The 18,722-nt window shown below is 36.8% G+C and overlaps 1 protein-coding gene across 1 annotated transcript in view; it reads right to left on the bottom strand.

Annotated features, from left to right (window-relative positions):
• EML1 (EMAP like 1) overlaps window positions 1–18,722 on the bottom strand; it is a 105,626-nt gene that overhangs the window by 70,137 nt on the left and 16,767 nt on the right. The gene's annotated exons all lie outside the window — the stretch shown is intronic.

Here is an 18,722-nt window from a genome sequence, read left to right as displayed (position 1 = left end):
CTCCTCTGCTGGAAGGGGAGGGGGGAGAATGGGGCTGCCTCTCCGGGTCTTGTGGTGGTGGTGGGGAGGGGAGGGGGGGAGTTAGACATAATAAAAGTCGCCTGTTCGTTGTCTTAAAAAGCAAAGTTGAGAAGGGCGACGCTACTCTTCGCGACTTGCAAGAAATAGGGACCACGTTTCCCCTACCCTGCCGTTGAATGGGAGGCGAGCGGGCTGCCTTTCGTTCCAAATTTAGGTTGCCATCCATTTCTTTCCGAAGGCAATAGCCAAGCTCGTTGCCTCGCACGTTGGGAGCTGAATTGCACCCTTGGAAGGGCGATTGCATAAAGCATATCTGGGGCTTCCTAGGCAGATAAAGAGGTAACCTCGCCGGCACCCAGCCTTTAATCGCGCTTCCAACCTTGACACCACAGCAGCACGGCTAAGAGAATTGGTACATGCAAGCTATCCGGGTGGTGATCCGATCCACAAATAGGGCGTGCTTTTAAGGAGACCCCCCCCTTCTGTAAGGGCAAGGGTCAAAATAGCCGACGCGAAGTTTAAAAAAAAAAGGAATCTGTGGGAGATTCTCTGCAATGGGCTCTTCCCTGCTCCCTCCCACCAAGTGAAACAGGAAAAAAAAAAAAAGGCAATCCCTGGGACACGAAGTACAGCAGGCTGTCCGCAGGGCTGCTTGCATGCATGTGGTGCAGTGCAGAAGATGCTGTCAAACAGATTCCATCTAAATATGAAAGCATTTCTAATTATGAAAGTAATTAGGAAAAAAAACCGGGACTCCCAAGCATGTGCAGAATGCCTTTACACCGCTCCCAGCACTTATCAGGAATTGCTGCCTCCATATTGAGAGAAACCATAAATTCCAACAGCCTTCAACCTTGACACATCGTTTTGTACATTGATCTTCCTGATAAGAAGCAGAAACAACCTTTCCGGTTTTTAGCGACTGCAAACGACGCCCTCCTCAGCCTGCAGCTCACTGCCCCGCCCAGTCGTGGGAAGGGTGTTCCTTTCAGCCCCTCCCCCGCCTTCAAAATAGGGACTCGGGAGCGAGAAGCCTGAACAAACGGGAAAGAAATTTGGCGATCATTTGCGGAAGGTCCGGGAAACCGCGGGAGGCCCAACAGAGAGAAAGTGAAAGGAGAAAGAAGAGAAAAAGACATTGTGGCGGGAAAAAAAAAATCAGGCAGAAACGCGAGATTATCGAGGGCGGAGCGATGCAATCAATCAATAAGCATTATTGGAGGAAAAGCAGTCATTTCTGATGCTGCTTGAAGAGCAGAATACGTTGCCTGTTGCTTCTGAAAATCTGGGAGGTGCTGGGCAATTCCCCCCCCCTTAAAATGCTTCTGAAAGTGGCCCTTAAGACTCTGTTCTAGTTTTCGCCTCCATCCGAGAAAGTCCGAAATAATTAAAAGGGCCTTGCGGTTAAAGAAGTGGGCCTCAAACTTGCAAATCGTGCCGTGCAAATCTAAATGCTTTTATACTTAGCACCGTAATCGGCCTTACTGCAGCTTTAATTGATGCTAAAAAGGAAATCTGTAATTAGAGACATGAAGAGCTGGAGGAAATCCAAAATTATTTTAAAACGACTTTTTAACCGATCAAAGTTCTGTATAGCGTATTTAGTATACACGTGATCGTCCATAGGAAGTACTTAATTTTTTTCAGAGTTTGAAACATCCTGATGCACATAACATGCAAACAAATCAAGAATTGTACAGATATATATATTGAATGCACTTGTAACAAATTTAGTAGAAAGTCCCATTAAATTTAGTGTTCCTTATTCCAAATACAAAGTTTCTACTCTTACTTATTTTTATATTATTTATTTGTATCCTGCTTTTATTATTTTTACATGAAAATACTCAAGGTAACTAAAGGCAGTGAACATATCCAGGACACCTTCCTCCTCCTATTTTTCCCACAACAACAACCCTGTGAGGTAAATTGGGCTGGCTGAGACAATGACTGACCCAAGGTCACCGAGCTGGCTTTCATGGCTACTTAATGTGAAAGTGTGTAACTTCACACAAGGAAGTAAACTCAGGGTATTTCTGGATAAATTTGCCAGGAGTGTATATATTGGGCTATATATAACAGTTGAGAGTTATTAAACTGCTAAAACTATTCAACTTTACAATATATGGTAATACGGAATGGAATTTCAGTCCAGCCTCCAAACTGCTGGAAGAAACCAAAGTAACTGTTGTACCATAATGTATAATAAAGTTCACCCCTCTTTAAGAACACTTATGATATATTCTGGATATATCAAGCAACATATCTTAATCACACATTTTGCTAAACTGATATATTTTATCATAATTTAATTGAATAATCTACAGTTGTTTGGGTTTGCACAATACAATTATTCATAAACTGACTTATAACAGTATCTGAGTTTAGACAGTAAATCAGAATAAAAGAAATTACACAATGTCTTTTTGTAAATTGTTGTAAAAAGTCTACCTAGCAGTCCCGTCATGTATTGTAATGAGGAGAGACCCTTTAAACATTTTTATTTTTTAATAATTTCCTGTTTGTTTGTTTTTCAAAATTAAAGGTCAAGGAGGGAAGGATACATTTTAAGTGTACTTGAGCTTTCTAATTTCTGCTGTTTACAAAACTTATCTTTTGCTAATCAAAAATATTTTATATTGTAATTTCATGAGGCTGAGGCTTAGTCCCATTGTTGGACTGTAGCCTTCAGGTCTTTGAAATATAGTATCTATATAAATAAAAATGTCCGTTTGTACATAACCGCACATCTCCTAAAGTTCTTCACCGATTGCTTTCAAATTTTGACACAACATTGCATTCGACTACGGGTGTGTTTTTATATACCTATATTATATACATGTCACACCTGTGACAGGTAGAAACATGAAAAACATTGGAAAACATTGAAAGACATTGACAAACATTGAAAAACATTGAAAAACAGCGCCATCTGCTGGATGTAAAACCAACACACCAACATTTTACCACATGAATTTTGAAAATTAAATCACAAATTTTTCACTAGGTATAATTCCAAAATATATCAACAAAAAAATATCAGCAGTCCAGATACAGAAGACTCAGGTAGCACATACATTTACGTGTTTAAAAATGCTATAAAAATTGTTGCTCTGTTCTCTGAGGAAACATACTACACACAGCTGCAGTTGTGTTTTTACTGAGATTTATGAATTTATTGGAGAACGACCAACACTGGGATGTATACATTAATGATGCATGCAACACATCACATCCCAATCAAATTCATGCATTGTTTGCAATCATATTGACCGCCTGCTCTCCTTCATCTCCAACAGAGTTATGGGACAAATATAAGTTGCACATGGCTGAAGATATTTTACATCAAATACGCAACCTTCTTTTTCCAGCAAGCCGGGCTGGCCTAACACTTTTTAAAATGTTCTTAATTGTCTGTTAATGCCATCACCAAATCGATCTGCTGATGCTTCATTCGATGTAGAATTGCGTTGTGAACAAAATTACAACACGGATGATCTTTTGTCATATCTGCAATCAAATATTCCTAAAATAACACTTGAGCAAAAAGGCATTTACCATCAAATACTGCAAACTGTCAATAACGGGGTTGGAGAAATCTTCTTAGATGCACCAGGAGGAACTGGTAAAACTTGCCTAATTAGATTGATTCTAGCAGCAATTCAATCCCAAAATCACATAGCCTTAGCTCTTGCGTCATCCAGAATAGCTGCAACATTGCTACCAGGTGGAAGAACTGTTCATTCCGCTTTGAAATTGCCATTGAACATGCAATGCATTGAAACTCCCACATGCAACATTTCCAAAGCATTCGGCGTGGGAAAAGTATTGCAGAAATGCAAACCTATTGTTTGGGATGAATGCACAATGGCGCACAAAAAATCGCTCGAGGCTCTTGATCGATCATTGCAAGATTTGCGTGGAAACCTCACACCATTTGGAAACGCATTAATATTGCTTGCAGGAGATTTCAGACAAACATTACCTGTAATTCCTCGATCGACACCAGGCGATGAAATAAATGCTTCCCTGGAATACTCTACTTTGTGGCAACATGTAAAGACATTAAAATTAACTATAAATATGCGTGTCCAGCTGCAAAATGATCGATCAGCTGAGATATTCTCACATCAATTGCTGGAAATTGGGAACGGAAAGGTGCCAGTTGATCTGACCTCAGGACGAATATCATTCCCTCATAACGTCTGCAATTTAGTGACGAAAAACAAGAATTGGTTGAAAACCAATATTTCCCAATATTCAGACCAATTATACCAATCACAATTGGTATATGAGCTATTCTTGCGGCCAAGAACAAAGACGTCTACGAAATTAGCAATATTATTCAGTCTAACATTCAAAGCGAGGCAGTCACATACAAGTCCGTCGACAGTGTCGTAGAAGCAGATGAAGCAGTTAATTATCCAACAGAATTTTTGAATTCACTCTATCTCCCAGGGATGCCACCACACGTACTGCAATTGAAAATCGGCGTGCCAATTATCATGTTGCGAAATATCAACCAGCCAAAGCTTTGCAATGGCACGCGGCTTGCAGTAAAAAAATTAATGAGCAACGTCGTAGAAGCAACAATCTTGACAGGACCTTTCAAAGGTGAGGATGTCCTCATTCCACACATTCCTATGATTCCAACAGATATGCCATTTCAATTTAAGAGATTGCAAGTCCCAATTCGATTGGCCTTTGCAATCACCATCAAAGCTCAGGGCCAATCTTTAGAAATCTGTGGTTTAGATCTACACACGGATTGTTTCTCACATGGACGATTATATGCCGCATGTTCTAGAGTCGGAAAACCAGACAATCTCTATATCTACACACACAATGGAACAACAAAAAATATCGTATACCCACAAGCATTGTGCAATTAAACATATTAGAAACGTGCACTTTCTCTTTCCTTTTCCATTTAACAACGCTGAGCCACAGCAATTCACCAGCTAGACCATCCTCCCCACCCCCTGGATATGCTTTTGGGGGTGGGGGGGAAGCGGCCTATAAACATCACCAACCCTAGTCGCCAGAAAAGGACCATTTTTTTCTCCATCACCAGCTGGATAGGGGTGGCTGGGGGGGTGTCATGTGATGAAAATCAGTGACATCAAGTTGCCCACGCCCACCAAATGTTCTTGGAGAGTTTGGGACTTCAGCCTCACTCTTTTAGCCCAGCGGAATCATCAGACTGGGCCACAGCAACGTGTGGCAGGATACAGCTAGTAATAAATATATTTATTTGATTCTGTTTAATCGTATCGGATTCTTGGAAACCACTTGGACTTTTTCAGAAGTGTTTTTTTGCCATTGCCTCCTTCCTAGGGCTGAGAGAAGTTGACTGGCTCAAGGTCACCCAGCTGACTTTGTGTCTAGGATGGGACTAGAACTCACAATCTCCCGGTTTCTAGATTGATGCCTTCTTCACTACATCAAATTGGCACTTATATAATATATAATAAAATACAAACAGGTATTTTCAAGTTGAATAGAGGAAGAGTTAGAGGAACAGAACAGTTCCTTTTAACTTTGCCATTTATCAAGATGATTTCTGGAACATCAAAAAAGTTACGGATCAAACATTTAGATATATCTTATTTGTTACCGTAATTCCTCTAAAACATGAACAGGTTGCTAAGCATATCTCTGTGTGTGTACTACATGATTAACTGTTGTAATAAATAACTAGTTTCTATTCAAATAACATTTAACTCGGGTCTGTGGCGTGCCAGCAACTGATCCATGCAAACAAGTGAAGCCCCATCCGTGGGATATAGGCAGCATGTGAAACCATACCCCTGCGGTCCAAGGAAAATCTTTCTCCATGGAACTGGTCCCTAGTGCCCAACAGGTTGCAGGCCACTGGTTTAGATGATTATTTGTGATATAGAAACTGGCTTGGGACACTAAATGCTAAATAAAGTAGTTTGTTTAGATCTCCATCAGCATCTTGTGAATCAAACCATTCCCCTCAACACACTTTGTTTCACTTTGCTACTCTAACTGCATAAAAAAATAAAAGTATTCCATTTCCAGATTGAGAGGTACATAGCCAGTGTTATATTTTTGTGGGGTAGTCCTGTAATGTATTCATTTTATCCATATTTGATGCCATGCCAACCAGTATAGATCATGGTGTTGAACAGCAATAAAGATACAATGCAGCCCTACTTCACACCAATATATACAAGGAAGTCTTGGGACATTTTGCCATTAACATGAACAGAATTTCATGATTCTTCTTATAGCTGTTGCAGGAAGCATCCTATTTTAGTGGACATAGCTTCTGCAGTAATAGTGACTGTTTGTCCATAGCTTTTTTGAGCTCAGCCAAGATATCATATGCTCTAATATCTCATTATATTTTTTACTATTTTTCTGTGGAGTCTGTAGAGTTCTGAATTTTGTAGACTAGGTAAGATTTGCAAGGGCAAATAAGAATTCATTTATTCATAAATTATTGCCAAAACAAAATACACAGTTGACTAGCCAAATTCTCTCTGTATGTGAGAGAGAAAGAGACAGACAGACAGAGAAAGAAGGAAAGATTAATTCACAGTTCTGAATATTTGTTCATCCAAGAATGATATATTTAGGATGCTGGCCACAGGAGAACAGCTAACGCATGGCAAAATAACAAATCTTTTCAGGGTCTTTAGGCAAAGACGTCATTATTTTTAGTTGTTTTAATGCAAAACCAAGCTGCTCATTTTGGCCTCCTAACTGAACTATAAGCTGATTCAACTATCTACCATGGTTTTTAAAAATGGAAAGTTTTGTATCCGTAAGTCCTTAGAGTTGGTCCCTGGCATCTCTGTAACAGAACTGAGCAAAAATGGGAAATACCTGTGTCTTAAGACAATGATATTGAAGGAAAGGGATGGAGGGAAGACCCAACAAAGTAAATATGGCAGTTGTAGTAGTTTAAGCATGGTCCTTTTGTAATACATGCCACATTGATGCGCACATAAAATAGGTGAGGCATCATTTCCCTACATTGTGAAGCTTCAAAGCATCATAACAAACTATCAGATAATTATAGATAGGCTTAGTACAACTATTTTACTTTAAAAAGAAAACCCTGAGCATTCTGAACTTTATATCCTTGACTGAAATGAAAGGGACAAAATAAAATTGGTCCACTGCCATCATAAGATTATCTAACCTGACTGTTAGATTGTCATGTCACCCATAGGATGCGATCGGTGTCACCTTTTTTACTGTCCTTGAACATTCTTGGAGCAAGCAGAACTAACTTCTGTCGGCCCCCTTCTTCAGTGATGGAAAGCTATAAGCTTTGTTCAAGCTATTTCATATCAAAACTCCTAACAACTTGCCTAGATTGGTCTGAATCCTACCCTGCTTCTCTGCTTATATTCTGCTTCTCACTTAAATTGTTTTCTGCCGTTTAAAATCAACATACAAGGAATATTAATGTAAATACAATTAAAAACAAAATTAACTAAAATCCATGTCATTTTCCTTAATAAGGAGAGGGACCAACAGCGAAGCATGATTGGAAAAAACAGCTTATTTTCTTTCTATTATTAAGAGGCAAAATGGAAGCTTTAATCACTCCATAAATCCCACCTAAGACAAAAGGGATAAACAACTGTATCGTTCCAATTTTAGTATATGTGCTGCTGAAGCGAGCACTGTAATTATTTGGAATGATGATGTTTTTATGTTTTATTTTTGTTTTAAAATAAAAAAAGTGATTTGGGGAAAAAAAAGGGATAAACAACTGAAAAACGTACCCCTGCTCTCTATAGAGTTGGCAGGCACATCCCTTATGACCTGAGAATGCAAAATTTAAAAAATAATGATGAAGAAGAACCAGGTCACAAAAAAGTTATTGAGGCCTGACATCAAGCTGTCAGCAAGCCTGCCTCAGAGATGTATGAATAGAGGTCTTTGTATATACGTTGTTTAGATTAAATATCCTCATCAGCCTAAACTATACCTGATCTTTAAATACCATTCCATTACAGCTAAAAATTCACCATATATATTATATATATTATTTTATATACTTCGGGACTAGGTTGTACATCACAATTGGTTTTGTGCTATTATCTTATATTTTAATACAAACTTTTGGTTTTCATGTATGCTAGCACATCATATTAAGGTTAAAGAGCCTTGGTAGTTATTAAGAAGAGCTGCCTGCAATTATTGCAGGTTCGAATCTCGCCAAGGCTCAAGGTTGACTCAGCCTTCCATCCTTTCTAAGGTAGGTAAATTGAGGACCCAGTTGTGGGGGCAATAAGCTGACTTTGTATAAATATACAAAAGAATGAAGGCTATTGCTTAGCGCATTGTAAGCCGCCCTGAGTCTCTGGAGAAGGGCGGCATATAAATCAAATTAAAAAAAAAAAAAAAAAGGTTGGAGAGAAAGGCTTAATTATAAAAACATCTGGGCACAGTGGATCACTCAAGGTAATACAACGCACAACAGATGCACTGACTGAAAGTATATTGCAGATGCTAATCAAGCCTTGATTTAGTCATTGTCTGAATGGCTGATTAGGTAGATATCCTATGTAGGTAACATTAAATTCTCAGGAAGAAAGATGAGAAATACATATAAGGTTTATATTAGACTATTTTTAATACTATTTTTATTTATAGCTATATGCTGTGTAGATAAATGCAGAAATAAAAGGTATTTCACCTAAGCCGTATAAAGGAAGTAACAACAAATTTTCTCTGTTCATAATCTGAGAACCATTAAATCTGGTTTATAGGCTACCAACTGGCCTTAGCTTTCAAAAATGAAATATTAATATGATAGATGTACTATTGAATAGAAAAAGCATCTAAACAAATCTAATCTATTTTTGAAATCATGTACAGGAAAATTATCTAATGTGACTTGTGCACATTTTAGTGCTTTATTTTGGAGATAGAATGGCTTTTATGTTTTAGTCTTTGAATGTCAGTATATGATATTATCAAATTTTGGAACCAAGATAAGCGAAAGGAGAAATATTCTAGTAATTTCATTGCTTGGGTTGCTTGATGCTTTGTAATCTTGTTAAATTACTAAAGTACAAAATGAAATAGAGAAATAATATGCTTAAAAGTATGCACAGCAATGTAATAGATTTGGAAGGGTTTTAATGGACCTCAGAATTAGGAAACAACCAGTAAAACATCTTACCATCAAGCATTATTCAGTCAACAATGGCGTTGATGGATTTGTACAACTCCAAATTAGTTTATATGGAAAAATATATCAGAAGCCATCTGACTGAAAATACATCCCTTTGAATGACATAAAATGGGAGATTATTATCTTTGAGCCATAAAAGAAAATGGGACAGTCTACTTTTTGTTCTTGTCGCTTTCAAGCACACTGAGACATTTATTCCATTATTTTTTCACATAACCAGTAATTTAAGCAAAGTCTACATTCACACTTAAACATTTTGAAGTGCATTTTCTGTTAATGTATATATTTAAAAACATGGCATTTGTAAAATACACATTATAAACAACACATCAATAAAATGTTAAAAATTTTAAAAATATAATAAAGATCATAAATGAAACTAAATAGGAAGTTTTTTCTTTAAAAGAATCATCTAATAAACCCTAATCTGGGCATTTACATGTTTGTAATCTTAATATAGATATTATTTTCAATTTCCATATTAAATAATTTTTCCAAAAGAACATTTGCATGGATGAAGTTAATTTATTATAAGCTGTTTTATTAATAATCTAAAACACAGAGTCCAAAATGAGTAAATCTATCCTTCAAGAATTCTTAAAATTCTTTTGATTATTTGCTGTGGTATTAATTTTTATACCAATGCTATTTTCTATGTTTTTAAAATAATGCTGACGCAAAGCAAAAGATTAGTAATAGTAAATCTGGCAAACATCAATAAACATTAAATCCATGTTATATAATTTTATATATATTTGGGGAAAATGGATAATAAAGTCACATTAGAGCAGATTGCCCAAGGTAGTTGTAAAATGTGAAGTTGTAAAATGTGAAATTATCAAAAGAAATGATATTTATTAATTTGACTTAAATAACAACTATGCAACATTTTAGCTGAGAATTGTGATTTATATTTATGACAAGCCTAATATTCATAGATAGCTGTACTCTCATATGCCTCTTAGACTGGGACATCTATCCACAACTTAGTGTCCTCTAGACATACAGTATTGGACTTTACCTCCCTAAATTCCCATGTAGTATGCTCAAACTTTTAGAATTCAAGGAGTTGAAGTGTAATACATATGGAGCATATCAAATTCCAGAAGAATTGAATCAAACCCCACCACTGACTACCATAGCTTCCAAATTAAAATATATTCAATGCAAAATATTAAACCACAAATAATGCTGAGATATTTTGTCAACCCAAAGAGATTCCACAAAGTCTGTTGCGGAATGATTAAGAATAATTTCCATGGCTTAGAATGAGTACATAATTGATTCTGATTTGTAAGGCAAAAGGGATTTTGCTCCTACCATCTTCTTCAGAACTCATTGCTCTGAGCATCTGAATACTAAATGTGCTTCTTGCTATTTTCCCTCATTATTCTCAACCATGTTGCAAGAGGACTGATTATCAAAACTACTATGTACTGCATATCAAAAGATATTCTTCTGCATTTTGACATCAAAAGCATAATAATTCATTCTGCAGAAACCTTCCCATAGGCATTGTATAATGTGACTAATATGTAATGTAATATGTAATGTTAGTACTAAATTCAGTGTGTGCTCTAAGATATTGTAAATGCAAATTAATACTTTAAAATGGTTAAATACTTGAAGCTAAATACAGTAAACATCCTCATCATATCACTTATACTATCAAAATCTGATTATAAATTAAGAAATGTGTTAACTCCTGTATTTGCATATAGATTTACCATTTTTGTATCTCATATAATCATCAGGACTTTTGTGAGGTATTTCAAGGGTGACACTATGATAAACGTGTTTTAGTAAGTATTTTTAGAATAGATTTCCTCCACATGATGCCTTTGGATAAATGGGAAGTACATTTCTAAAAATTCTAAGCAAGAATGGAAGCAAGGTGACCTACAGTTGTGCTGCAAATAGAATTACCAAACTCTGATCATGCTAGTTGAGAACAAGCTAGTTGAGCATTCATCCAACTTCCAAGTGCAATCCAAGATGCTAGTCACTACCTTTAAAAACCCAAATGGCTAAGAGACCACTTTTCCCTAATCAGATATGCCCATTTGATCTGGGTAGTCAGAACTGCTTACGGTTTCCATCTACCAGGCGGTGACGTAAGGGATACAACGCAGATGTTCCTGTAATGGTTCTCCTCCTATGGAGAAGCTTATTTTCTGAGGGGAAAATAGCCCATGCTATTTTGGCCTTTCAGAATTCTATCAAGACTTGCTTTTTTCAGGATTGCAGCCCTCAATGTATGTTTAGTTATAGTTATAGTTACATATTGTAGAGTCCAGTTGGACTGAGGTGGTGTATACATTTTATAACTAAATTCTGAGAATAGCAGTCCCAACAAATACCAAGGGTATTTTTTTTTTAAAAGAAGCTCTGATTGTAGATGTTACAAAGACATATATAATGAGTAGAAAGAGAGGTTCCTGTACCATCTCCTTTCAAGAATCTATTAAGTCCAGAATCACACATGGGGTATATTATTTTAGGAAAGCTACAGAATCTAAGTACAAAAAATAATTATGGGCAAAAAAAGAGGAAGAAAGCCACTTCCTCGTACCGTCTGCTCTGGTTAGCACAAGTTCTCCCAAAGCATGGGATCCTTGGCCACACACTCATTCCTTCCTTATCCCATCTTGTAAGATTATTTTGCCCAATGTGGGCAGCATGATCATGATAAACTAAGGACTGCAATCCTTTATAAATACTTTCTCAAAAATAAGGCCCTTTTTAGTTAGTATGAGTTAGTAACTCATTTCTGGATAAATATACATAGGATTACACTTTGGCTTTATATTTCATGTTTTCTTTTTGCCTGAATTAACTTATGTATCTATAATCACCTTTGTTATAATTCTAAGATAATTGCATTTGACTACATTCTTATAACACATTTAATTAGATAAACTAATAAGAGGGAATGAATTGTGAAACAAACTTATGAAGGAAGAATGAATGGGTCAAGAGCAGGACTAGTCAAGACTAAGGAAATCATGGTTGGATGAAGTTCATAAGAGACTGAAAAGAAATTTAAAGAATAAATAATAATGTATGAAATGATATAGATATGGTGTAAACAAGGATAAAATAGTATGCAGAGGTATGATGAAAGGATTGGTGTAAATTAGATTTACTGCAATTTTATTTCCTTTTTATCTCATTTTTTAAATTTCTTTGGGGTTTCTTGTTTCTTATTCATTTTTATGCACTTTGCTTAACATTACTTATCCCAAAAAGGAATAGTGGGATAGTATATCTGTATATTTCTTTAAGTTTAAAGCTTCATTTACATTTTCTGCTATTATGGAAACTGAGAAAATTGGTTAACTCTGTAACCAGGATATGTGTGTTTTGTGAATCTAACGACTATATATATGGCTATAGTTACAATTTCTTAAAAATCCTTAGGCAAATCAATCCCAAGTAAGCAACACTTTCTAAAACCAGCATGAAATGATATATGATCAGTCATTAAATTGACAAGCAACCGCCACAAATTCAGTAATAAGGATTATACTGGTTGATAAAAAGTATTTTCCATTTTCTTACATTATTGTAAATTACATTTTCTCATCAAGACACAATGCAATTATGGTAAATAGGGACATCTCAAGGGAGCAGCTGCACATTTGGTTAAATTAGCAATCGGCACCATAAATTATACAACACGAACACATTTATATGCTGTAAATCCACCACTGTGAGAACACATCCATTTGTATTGAACAATCGATTTAAAAATGTTTTTAGAACCCGCAGGTTCTAAAAGAAAACACATTATCTCATATAATATAGTATGTTATGTTAAATTGCCTTTACTTAAAAGAATAAATAGTAATAATCAACAACAATCAGCTAGGAAATTGAAAGTGCACTCTCCTTTATTTGTTGTTACAAAAGTGTTGCTATGCCATCCCAATAAGTTGTCTAATCTATTTACATATCCCAGCTGCTGTTATGAATGTAAACATATTAGGATACATTTCAAATCAATACATTGGATTGCAAGGCCAGGAGTGGCTGCTGTTGGGTGGAAGAGGTATGCAGTACCCTATGAAACATGGTGCTGTTGGGTCAAGGGTAGCTACTGCCTGTTATGGGGGGAGAGGGAGGCTGCGAGCAACTTACCAAAGCATTTTGTGATCTTCCTGGATGGCTTTCCCATTGACTTTACTTGTGGGAAGCTGGCTGGGAAGTTTGTGAATAGTGATCCTGTGACCATGAGACACTGTAATCATTGTAAGTATGAGCTTGCTTGTGTTACCAAGCCCACAATCATGTCACTGTGGGGGTGCTGGGATAGCCAGAACTTCAAGGACCCATCATAAGTATCACTCATTCACCACAGTCATAACTTTGAAGGTTCGCTGAATAAGTGGTCATTAAATGAGGATTACTTATAATTCTCTGAGGAAACTATTTGTGATGCTGACATTTCACTGTTTTGCTACTGCACCTTGGAGAGTGCTTAAACATAGCATCTTGCCATATAGGATAGTTATTGTGGAAGTGTTTCTTCTTTCTCTTGACTGTTAACTAAAGGTTCTATATAGATGATTCTGGATGCAAACAGTACGAGAAGGGGGGGGGAGAGAGATAGAAACAGAGATTTGATAATAGGGACTAAGACCATACGTGCTTCTGCAATCTATTAATTCTCCAAGGGATTATCACAGAATTGCATAAATACATGAAAGTGACTTTTAAAATATTCCCAATTTCACTGGATGGATTAAGACAGATTTGAGACCATTTCTTTTGGTGGGAACTTGCCTTGAGACAGCCCACAGCATTGTAGTTGGATTAAGGAATGTCTCAGCAATGACCACAGGGAAATTGATAGTAGAGAAACAAGATTACTGTAATAGACCTTAAGCATTCCTCCTTTTAGTCTCATGGTTTCTCTTAGGGTATACATTTTGGGTTTTTTTGTCATCAAAATCATGGTAGTAGACTTCAACCTGGTAGTCATGGTGCACCAATAGTGTTATTATTTAATTATTTATTTATTATGTAAATTTTTATACCGCCCTTCTCCCGAAGGACTCAGGGCGGTGCACAGTCAACACTAAAACACACATATACAAAAAATTTAAAAGCAATTAAAAAATATATTAAATAATTTGGCCCGATATTATTAAAAAACTAAAACAACCATTAAAATTCATGTTTAGGTCAGCCCAGCTTGTTGGAACAATAACGTCTTGAGGGCACAGCAAAAGGCGCGTAGGTCAGGAATCATCCGTATCTCCGGGGGCAATTCATTCATTCCAGAGGGCAGGTGCCCCCAACAGAGAAGGCTCTCCCCCTGGGGGTGGCCAGTCGACATTGTTTGGCCAACGGCACCCTGAGGAGTCCCTCTCTGTGGGAGCGTATTGGCCGGTGGGAGGCTATTGGTAGCAGAAGGTGATCTCGTAAGTACCCAGGTCCTAAGTCATGTAGTACATGTAGAAGATAATTAAGATACAAGTTTTTGAATAGGCTTTACTCAGTGGTGGGTTGCTCCCAGTTCTGTCTGGTTCTTTAGAACTGGTAGTAAAAGCGGTAGGAGGCTCCAGCCACCTGCCCGGATGTCAGAATTGACGCGCTCCCATTGCGAACCAGTAGTAAAGGTAAGTAAAACTCACCCCTGACTCTACTGTATTGCCTTTCAGATGTGTTGGGGTTCTGAGGACCAAAATTGCCAACCACCCTGAGAAAGGTCTCATTTGAAAACTCTGGAGGGCATTAAGCTACTTTCTTAGAATTTTCTTCCAATAGGCTTTAGATACTGAACTTCTCTTTTATATTTCCATTCCAGGACTACCTGGATGTATGCATGGATTCATCTGACTGTTTGTAGGTTTTGAACAAACACTAAATCTAACTAACATTTTGGAGGATGGTGTCATGGGAAAAATGAAATACTATGTCACTAGTTTTACAAACCGAGCAGGCACTTTTCATATTGGCCTCAAATTCTAAAAAAAGCAAAGTAGTATTTGTACCTAGTTGTATATTTGAAACAGTATTCCTTCTCTGCTTGAATGTGATCTTTCATGGTGTGTTGGTACAGCTGTTCAAAATATTCTCCCTTAAGGATTTATGTATTCATGATTAACAATTTCACAAAGCGTAGCATCTTTTTCTATTCTCCTACCTTTGCAATTATAAACACGGATTACCATCAATGCTCCACAAATTAAGGTGCATTTGCAAGATGAATTAATGTGGATTAGTTAACTCTGTCATGTATTCCAGTCTCTCTTTTGTTCACGCAGTCAAACTGGTTAACATGCAATAATGGCTGGACTATCCTTTGAATCTGGCCAAGATCCAAAGAAATAATAAGCACACAAAGCCAGAACTTTGTTTGATGTTGGTCCCAGAGCTGTTCATGCTGCCACTTGTGAATTAAATAGCAGCTTGTTTCAGCAGCAGAGACTGCTGTGTCAGCCTCAACACAGAAAGCTTCAGCTGTATGTAGTTTGCTGATCCAACACTTTTTTAAAAATCTGAATATTCCTTCAAATTTATCTGAAAACCTTGGATTAATAATATTAAAATACATCACATCATTTCTGGCAATACCAATGAAATATATAAGGAACCTTAGTAATGGAAGTGTCTCCTATCCTAACTTGTCTCCTAATTTTGGGGACTCTTGAATTACACATTATCCTATTGAGGAAGAACTACAACATATTTTTAGTCAGTTTTCCATGTTTGATTCCTAATTGGATCAGTGATGTGTTCCTTACCTGTTCTAAAATTGTCTCAGAAATAGAAGCCACTAGCCCCAATACAGAAATAATTTGGACCAATTCACAAAGAAGCAAAATCTCTGCTTGACTCATTAATGCCTCTCACCCAACTCTCCATAGCAACTCTCCATATAGTAGAGTAGACTAGACTAGACTACTACACTACACTATTTTTTATTCTACCTTTATTATTTTTATTATTAAATAAATGAATATTATTATTTAAGACAGAAAACATACATAATAGTCCTTCCTCCTTCTCTCTGTGTGTGTGTACGCACATACACACACACACCCCATCAACCTTCCACTGACTTACAACAGTTTATTTAGTGATCGTTTGAAGTTACAACAGTATTGAAAAGCGTCCTATGACAGGAGTGGGCAACTGTAGCCCTTTTACAACCCGTGGCTTTAACTCCCAGAATTCCTGAGACAGGATTCCTGAGACAGTCTCAGGAATTCTGGGAGTTGAAGCCCACAGGTTGTAAAAGGGCCACAGTTGCCTAACCCTGTTCTATGACCATTTTTTACAACGTCCATTGCAACTTTCCCATGGTCACATGATCAAAATTCAGATGCTTGGCAACTGACTCATATTTATGATGGTTACAATGTTCTGGAGTCATGTGATCACCTTTTGCGACCTTCTGACAAGCAAAGTCAATGGGGAAGCTAGATTCACATCTTCCAGGCACTAAGCTGTTCCCTTGGTGATAAACTTCCAGAAAGTGCAAATATTGTCCTTTTTCAGAGGACCATTGTGGATCAACCGAGCACATTTTGGAAGCAAATTTTATTTGCTCATTTATTAATTAATTTATGGTATTATTTATCTCAAAGTCAAACTATAGTTGTCAGTGAAATTTGCAAGCACAGCACAGTGATGCACAATAAAAACTATTAGATACATAGTTCTTCTATGTAGACGTATATCATGTTGTACTGGGGATTTGAAAAGGTGTTAAATTCTGTATTTGTTTCTGTTACTTCTGTTATAGGCCTCATGGAAATCACTCTATATACCTCAAGTGATTATTAAACATCTGCTGCTTGCAATTACTGCAAGTTCAAATCTCACCAGGCTCAAGGTTAACTCAGCCTTCCATCCTTTCAAAGGTAGGTAAAATGAGGACCCAGATTGTGGAGGCAATAAGCTGACTTTGTATAAATATACAAAAATATGAAGGCTATTGCTTAACGTATTGGAAGCCCCCCTGAGTCTCCGGAGAAGGGCGGCATATAAATTAAAGCAAAAAAAAAAAAAGTCACTGTTATTCTACAATTTACTTTAATTCTGGAAAATAATTAAAAATTATCCAAATAATAGAATCCAGCGTCCCCACACATATCTTCTTTTTTAAATGAGATAACAATAGATTATGTGTATTTATCATTATGCTGTTATGTTGTCTGATCATGTGAATAATTTGCTTATGTTAGGGTACCACATGTATAAACTTGTTTTATAAGATCTGATTGATTGAAAGTAGCCTCCTCACACTCCCATACCACTAATAATTTAGTATAAATGAAATGCAAAAGAAGAAATGGTGATTATGATCTGAAGCTCAGGCACTCTGTCTAGATCCATCTGCAGTGCATCTAATTCCCTTGCTATAGTAGGATGTATCTTGTTTCTTTTAGCTTTATTGTATTTAGCAAAAAACAAACAAACCCAACATGCTTAAAAGATTGTAAATATAAATTACCAGCTTAATAAGTGTCAACTTTCTTTCAGGCAAACAGAGGAGATCAACATTAAAACTCTTCTAGCTCTGGTCACCAAAGAGGTTATTTATTATAAGATTTTTGTGAATGGCCTTTATTTTCCCCCAGAGTTCTGCTATTTTAAATTTTATTTGGCTTCCACCCAAAAATGACAAATCAAGCAAAGTTTTAGGATTACAAAGAACTCATACTGTATGAATCATCATTTACAATTGTAGAGTGTGAACTTACTGAAAATAATATAATTAGGTGGAACTGAGAAGCTGAAGCACATCTACCTTATTATGCTCCTCCCTGCTTAAACATATTAGGATGTTTGTTGAAAATATCATGTTCATTAATGTTATAGTAATGTCATAACTGTTTGCAAACAGGAGTTCAAAAGGACCGTGCAATGACCTAAAATGGATTTTGGAAAGTTATGGACAGAAGAATTACAAATATGTGTCGGCAAACAGCCAGCTACACCAGGATAGCGTGCATTATATCCTACAGAATAGTGATTTAACTGCCAAGAATAGAGGAAAAAACACACAGAACAGCTGTGAGATCAAAAGGCTAAGGAGGAATGCTAGCTTGATATGAAATCAGCAGATATAAGCATTTCTCCCCCTCAAAATGAGCTTTGAACAATGGAAGTCAAACATGAGAAGCAGCTTCCCTATAGCTCTTGTACTGAAAAAAAATGATTTCATAATGATACTGTGAACACCTGCGCAGAGATGCTCAATGAATACTCTGGCTCGAACTGCTGTGAGCAAGATCAAGGAGTTCTCTTGCAACAGTGTCTCCTCCTTTTTTCCCCATTCCCAAAGGCTTCCTTCTTGGCAAAAATTATGCGCATAATATTAGGTTCTTGGTGAGAATCCTGAGGTTTGTGGCCATAGTCCTCAGCTGGCAATAATAGTTTTTGGAGAGCCAAGATCTCTGGATACTAACCTCTTTCTCATTCCCAAAGGTCTGGACTTCATGAACAAGGAGGAGAACAGGTGGTAAAGGATACTCTGTTTTATTTTTATTATTATTAT

The sequence above is a fragment of the Pituophis catenifer genome, unplaced genomic scaffold, assembly GCF_029215685.1.
Source record: "Pituophis catenifer annectens isolate HBS135680 unplaced genomic scaffold, rPitCat1.0.hap2 SCAF_1, whole genome shotgun sequence".
NCBI classification, from domain to species: Eukaryota; Metazoa; Chordata; class Lepidosauria; order Squamata; family Colubridae; genus Pituophis; species Pituophis catenifer.
This window is presented reverse-complemented; position numbering and strand designations above follow the sequence as displayed.